A 7,925-nucleotide genomic window follows, 5' to 3' on the forward strand; every position below is an offset into this window, starting at 1 on the left:
TTCCTTCCTTCCTTCCTTCCTTCCTTCCTTCCTTCCTTCCTTCCTTCTTCCCTCCCTCCCTCCTTCCTTCCTCTTCCCTCCCTTCCTTCCTTCCTTTTTTCTTTCTTCTCTCTTTCTCTCTTTCTTTTTCTTTCTCTCTCTCTCTTTCTTTTCCTTTCTTTCCCTTCCTTCCTTCCTTCCTTCCTTCCTTCCTTCCTTCCTTCCTTCCTTCCTTCCTTCCTTCCTTCCTTCCTTCCTCCTTCTTTCTTTTTCTTTTTCTTTTCTTTTCTTTTTCAGGGTCTTATTCTATTGCCCAGGTCCAGGCTGGAGTGCAGTGGCATGATATCGGCTCATTGCAGCATCAACCTCCCAGGCTCAAGCAATCCTCTTGCCTCAGCCTCTTGAATAGCTGGGACTAGAGGCATGTGCCACCACTCATGGCTAATTTTTCATTATTTGTAGAGATGGAGTTTCACCATCTTGCCCAGGCAACTCCTGAACTTATGCGATCTCGCCCATCTTGGTCTCCTGAAGTGTGGGGATTATAGGCGTGTGCCACTGTACCTGGCTGAAAATAGTTTTCAATGTCAGTCTGTGCATCATCTAAATATGCACCAGTCCACTTTTATGACTTTTTAATTTCTCCTGCAAGCTTTTCTGCAAGTACTCATTGTCCAGTAGGTATTTTATTTTTAAAATAGTGATTTGCTTAATGTCCATTTTGGCACCTTGCTTTATTGTGCACCACTTTATTGCCTTAGCAGATACTGCATTTTTTACAAATTGAAGGTTTGTGGAAATCCCGTGTTTAGCAATTCTATCAGTGTCATTTTTTCAACCATATGTGGTCACTTCGTGCCTGTGTCCCATTTTGGTAGGAATACTTGCGATATTTCAAAGTTTTTCATTATTGTTAGATCTGCTATGGTGATCTGTAATCAGTGATCTTTGAAGTTACTATTGTAATTGTTGTGGGGCACCACAAACTGCACCCATATAAAATCAACAACTTAATCCACAGATGTTGTGTGTGTTTTGGCTGCTCCACCAACTGATCATTCCCGTCTCTCTCCTTCTGTTCAGGCTTCTCCATTTCCCAAGATACAGCAATATTGAAATGAGGGCAATTAATAACCCTAGCAACATCCTCTAAGTGTTCAAGTGAAAGGAAGAGTCACATATCTCTCACTTTAAGTCAAAAACTAGAAAGGGTTAAGCTTAGTGAGGAAGGTATGTCAAAAGTTGAGAGAAGTATAGCTTATTAGCCAGGTGTAATGAGTGGCTCATGCCTATAATCCTAGCAATATGGGAGCTTGAGCTCAAACTGGAGGCCAGTGGATCACTTGAGCTCAGGAGTTTGAGACCAGTCTGGGCAAAATGGCAAGACCCTGTCTCTACAAAAGAATCCAAATATTAGCCAAGTATGGTGGCATGCACCTGTGGTCTCAGCTACTCAGGAGTCTGAGATGGGAGGATCACTTGAGCCTTGAAGGTGGAGGTTGCAGTGAGTCGAGATTGTGCCACTGTACTTAGGCTGGGTGTTGAAGGGAGATCCTGTGTCAAAAAAAAAAAGCTGAGATAGGTATCTTGTGCTAAACAGCCAAGTTATAAATGCAAAAGAAAGGTTCTTAAAGAAAATTAAAAGTGCTACTCCAGTGAACACATCAATGATAAGGAAGTGAAACACCCTTATTGCTGATGGAGAAAGTTTTGAGGGGTCTTGATAAAATATCAAACCAGCTGAGCCATTCCCTTAATGCAAAGCATAATCCAGAGCAAGGCCCTGAACTCTTCAATTTCATGAAGGCTGAAAGAGGTGAAGAAGCTGCAGAAGGAAAGTTGGAAGCTAGCAGAAGTTGGTTCCTGTGGTTTAAGGAAAGAAGCATCTCCATAACATAAAAGTGCAAGCATCTCCATAACAAAAGAAGTATCTCCATAACAGAAAAGTGCAAGGTGAAGCAGCAAGTTATCCAGACGATCTAGCTAAGATCATTGATGAAAGTGGCTACACTAAACCACAGATTTTCACTGAAGATAAAACAGCCTTGTATTGGAAGAAGATGCCATCTAGTACTTGCATAGCTAGACAGGAGAAGTCAATGCTTGGCTTTAAAGCTCCAAAAAACAGCTTACTTTTTTGTTTGAGGCTAATGTAGCTGGAGACTTTAAGTTGAAACCAATACTCATTTAGTATTCCGAAAATTCTAGGCCCCTTCAGAATTATGCTAAATCTCTGCCTGTGCTCTAGAAGTATAACAACAAAGCCTGAATGACAGTACATCTGTTTATGGTATAATTTACTGAATATTTTAAATCCACTGTTGGGACTTATTGCTCAGAAAAAAGATTCCTTTCAAAAAAATTACTGCTCATTGACACACATAGTCACCCAAGAACTCCGATGGATATCTACAAGGAGATTAAAATTATTTTCATGCCTATTAATGTAACATCCATTCTGCAGCCCATCAATCAAGGAGTAATTTTGACTTTCAAATATTTAAGAAATACAATTCATAAGGATATAGATGCCATAGAGAGTACTTCTGATGAATCTGTGCAAAGTGAATTGAAACCCTTCTGGAAAAAGATTAATCATTCTTCATACCATTGGAAATATTGTGACTCATGGGAGGAAGTCAAAATATCAACATTAGCAGGAGTTTGGAAGAAGTTGATTCCAGCCCTCATGGATGACTTTGAAAAGGGGTTCAAGATTTCACTGGAGGAAGAAACTGCAGATGTGGTGGAAATACCAAGAGAACTAGGATTAGAAGTGGAGCCTGAAGATGTGACTGAATTTCTGTAACCTCATGACAAAATTAACAGATAAGGAGTTGCTTCTTATAGATGATCACAGAAAGTTCAAAATCAAAATTCTTGAGGTGAAATATACTCCTGGTGAAGATGCTGTGAACATTGTTGAGATGATAGCAAAAGATTTAGAATATTACATAAACTTGATTGATAAAGCAGTAGCAGGGTTTGAGAGGATCGACTCCAATTTTGAAAGAAGTTCTGCAGACAAAATGCTATCAAACAGTATCACATGTATAGAAAAATCTTTCACAAAACGAAGAGTCAATTGACTCAGCAAACTTCATTGTTGTCTTATTTGGAGAAATTACTGCAGCCACCCCAATCTTCAGCAATTACTACCCTGATCGATCAGCAGCTATCAATATCATAGCGTGACTCTCCACCAGCAAAGAAGATCACAACTCCACTTACTGAAGGTTCCGACAAACATTCACGGTTTTTAGCAACAAAGTATTTTCTAATTAAGGTATTCACGCTGTCTTTTAAAGACACAATGCAAAAGCATTATATGATTTTGGACTACAGTATAGTGTAAACATAACTTTTACACGCACTGGGAGCCAAAAAATTCATGACTGTCTTTACTGAGACATGAACTTCATTGTGGCCTGGAACTAAACCCACAATACCTCTAAGGTATGCCCATACATGTCAAACAGTGTACCAATATAGATGCTATTAATAGCTACCATTAATAAGGACTTACTATGTGCCAGGCAATGTATGCTGTCTTTTCAAGTCTTAATTTTAATTTAATCATCAACACAATCCTTTTAATGCTATTATTATCTCTAACTTACAAAAGTAGACATGGAAGCTTATCAAAATTAGCTTGCCCAAGATCATATAGCTAGTAAGAAATAATAAAAGCTAATATGTTTTGGGTTACTTCTATGTGCTTGACGTTGCTTGACACTGTTCATTAAATCCTGTTAACAACTCTATGAGGTAAGCACATTATTATGCACACTTAACAGATGAAGACACTGAACCCTGGAAAACCCAGGGTTAAAAAGCCAGTCAGTGATGGTACCGTGAGGCTTCAAACCCAGGCAGCCTAACTCTAGAATATAGGCTCTTGAAAAGTATGCTGTGTTACTTTCTCAAACTGGTGGTGCTGGAGTGTAGAGATAGCTGTATCTGAGCAAAGTTTCCACCCTAACGACTGTGGAACATGACTGGATTCTGGGGAAAATTCTGTGAATAAAATACCATTATGGTGTTCTTCAATAAGCTAATCCTTCACAATAGCATTAAAAAAATGAAATGGGCATAAATCTAACAAAAATGATGCAAATTTTTATGCTGTTACCATTAAAAAAAAAATCAGTGAGAGAATTTAGAAAAGACCTAAATAAATGAAAAGATAAACTGTATTAGTGGACTAGAAACCTCAATATATTAACATATCAATTATCCTCAAATTGATCTATAGTTTCAACACAATCCCAGTCAAAATTCTAGTAGATACTTAAAAAAAAATTGTCAGGCATTACAATTATAAAATGTATATAAAAATGTAAATACCTAATATGGCCAAATCAATGTTGAAAAAGAAGAACAACATTGTAGGAGTTAGAGTATTTGATTTCAAGACTTACCATAAAACTACAGTGGTCAAAGCAGCACGGACAGTGTGGTATTGCCATATAAATAGACAAATACATCAATGGAACAGAACAGTGTCTAAAATAGACCTGCATGTATATAACCAATTGATTTTTTTTAACCAAGTACAATGGCAATTTAATGGAGAAAGAATAGTCTTTTCAAATAGCACTGGAACAATTAGATGCCCATTTGCAAAGGAAAAAACATGACAAAGTCACACCATATACAAAAATTAATTAAAAGAGATCACAGACATAAACTAAAAATCTAAGATTGTAAAACTTCTAGAAAGAAATATAGGAAAAAAGTGTTGGTAATCTTGGATTAGGCAAAAATGCTTTTATGGGACACAAAAAGCATGAACCATAAAAGAAAAAAAATTGATACATTGAATTTTACTAAAATTAAAATCTTTGGCTTTTCAAAACAAACTATTAAGAATATTAAATGGCAGACTACAGCCTGGTAGAAAATGTTTATTTGCAAAACACGTATTTGTTAAAGGACTCATAAGCAGAATACATAGAAACCTCCTAAAACTCAATAAGACAACACAATTTTTAAAATGAGGAAATAATTTAATATGTACTTTATCAGAAAAAGATGAGAATACCAAATAAGCCCATGAAAAGATACTCAGTATCATTCATCATTATGGAAATAAAAATGAAGTCATTATTAAATACCACTAGATACCTATTATAATGGTTAAATATTAAAAAGAAAACAATTGAGAATATCAAGTAATGGAGAAAATATGGAGCAAATGGAACTCTCAAATACTATTGGTGGAAAGTAAATGTTACAATCTCTTTGGAAAACAGTTTAGCAGTTTCTTATAAAACTAAATATATGCTTACCCAATAATCCAGCAATTCCATTCTTAGATATTTATCCGGGGGAAATGAAAACATATGTCCACACAAAGAGTTGTACATAAATAACGTTAATATGTATAGTAGCTGTATTAATAATTTCCCCAAACTGGAAATAATACAAGTATCTATAACCTGAGGAATGGGTAAAAAAAAATTGGGTACATTCATATGACGGGATACCACCCAGCAATAAACAGGATTGTATGAGTGATGCTTGCAGCAACAACATGGATAACCTTAAAATCATTATGCTAAGTGAAAGAAGCCAGACACAAAAGGCTACATGCTGTGTGATGACCTTTATATGACCTTCTACAAAAGGCAAAACTGTACAGATAGAAATCAAATTAGTGGTTTCCAGGAACTGGAGGTCGGGGAGAGCACAAACCACAAAGAAGTATGAGGGAACTAACTTTTACCACGATGAAAATATTCTATGTATTTCCCACCCATGCTTAAGAGAGAGAGTCTCTTTCCTCAGGATGGACTCTAGAGTCAGGCAGACCTAGTTTGGACACCAGCTCTGTTACTTCCTGTGAGGAACTTGGGACAACTCACTTTTCCTTTTCTGAGCCTGATTCTTCTAACTATGAAAGGAGGAGAAGTTTTACTTCATAGAGTACACATGTGTATATTGTAAGTATGTGTAAATGGTTGTTGATTGAGACTCTATCTTGCTTCAAAATTGGCAGCTGGAACTCAGTGTTGAGACAAAAGGGTTCATATCTAAGAGCTGCCACCAAAAATTTAGGTCAGACATTTCCCTTAGGACTTATTTAAAAGCAGCAAAACTGACTTTGCTGTCACCCCCGTGACCCCACTTCTCAAGCATTACCAACTCCTCCCACCCTTCACTTAAACAAACAAAACAAATCAAAACAAACATCTTGGAGAAGAGGGCTGAGGAGGAAGATACTAGAGGCTTTGGAAGGGTTGAGAGCTTAGTGTAGAGGCCTTTCCTTCACCTCCCTGAACCACCACCTGCCCCCAGGGAAAAGGAGAAAAGGTGCCAGGAAGATCCTGCCCCCCGGCCCTGCCCCCACCCCTGCTGTGAGCATGGGGTGCCTACAAGGGAAAAGGCCAGGTATTCTCTCTGAGAATCTATTCATGCAGCAGACCAGCCAAGCAGCTTCTTGGGCCCACAGGAGAAGAGGTAGAAGGGAATTGGGAGAGATGATAGAAACAGAGGGTATGGCCTCAAATCAGTCTGTCTTAGTCAGCTCAGGCTGATATAACAGAATACCTTAGACTTACACAACAGAAGTGGGTGACTTGAACAACAGAAATCTATTTCCCACAGTTGTGGAGGCTAGAATTCCTAGATCAGGGTGCCAGCATGGTTGGGTTCTGGTGAGGACCCTCTTCATAGTTTGTAGTTATCTGGCTTCCTCCTATGTCCTTACATGGCAGGGAGCAGAGAAAAGGCAAGCACGCTGTCTAGTGTCTCTTCTTAGAAAGAGACTAACCTATCATAAAGGCTTCACCCTTACGATCTAATTACCTCCTAAAGGCCCCATCTCCAAATACCGTCACAATTGGGGCTTACGGTTTCAACACATACATTTTGGTGGGACACAAACATTCAATTAACAACACAGTCTTCACGTACTCCTATGGTTTGATGTAGCAAGGATGAGTAATTATCTGTGGTTCAGAAGTCACAGAAGTCAGGTAGGTATGGGCTGTCTTGATTGCTGACCAAGAAGATTTCTTGTCAGGAAAGGATTCTCAACAAGAAGTTTTGCTGTGACCTGCCAAGGTATGGCAGAGGTCGAGCAGTGTAGAGTGTACCACACTGAGCCCTGTCAAGAACCTCACAAATACACGTTTCCAGGTCGGCATTTGAATATATGCCTAACAGGAGGCACCAACAGACCATAAGAGGGTCAGCCATAGAAGCAGCACCCAGCCAAGAGAGTGGAACTATTTTCATGAGCTGGTAAGAAAGTGGTAGTTGCCCCTCCTGCTCTGTTGCCTTTCTGATATGGTTTGGCTATGTCCTCACCCAAATCTCATCTTGAATTGTAGTTCCCATAATCCCCACATGTCATGGGAGGGACCTAGCAAGAGGCAATTGAATCATAGGTGAAGTTACCGCCATACTGTTCTCATGACAGCAAGGGAGTTCTCACAAGATCTGATGGGTTACAAGGGGCTTTCCCCGTGTCTTTACTCTGCACTTCTCCTTGCTGCTGCCATGTGAATAAGGACATGTCTGCTTCCCCTTGCTCCATGACTGTAGGTTTCCTGAGGCCTCCCCAGCGCTGCAGAACTGTGAGTCAATTAAATCTCTTTCCTTTATAAATTACCCAGTCTCAGGTATTTCTTCATACTCCCATCCATACTCCCCTCATCCTCCAACTCCCAATGTCAGAGGAGATGAATGTGGGAAAGACAAGTAGAAGTATCCCAGAACAAGCCCAAAGCAACTTTCTTCTACCGTCCCTAAGTCACAATTCTAGGCAGCACAGAGGAGGGGTGGGTATGAAATCTGGTATGAGATGGGAGGTGTATATTGGATGAACTTTTAATACCAGAAGATGATTGAAAAGTTATAGATTCTGCCCAAGATATCTATCGCTAAAGAATCAGAAAAGGAGATTTTACCAGCATGTTGCAAACAGTGAGTGGGGGAAA

The sequence above is a fragment of the Theropithecus gelada genome, chromosome 1, assembly GCF_003255815.1.
Source record: "Theropithecus gelada isolate Dixy chromosome 1, Tgel_1.0, whole genome shotgun sequence".
NCBI lineage: Eukaryota > Metazoa > Chordata > Mammalia > Primates > Cercopithecidae > Theropithecus > Theropithecus gelada.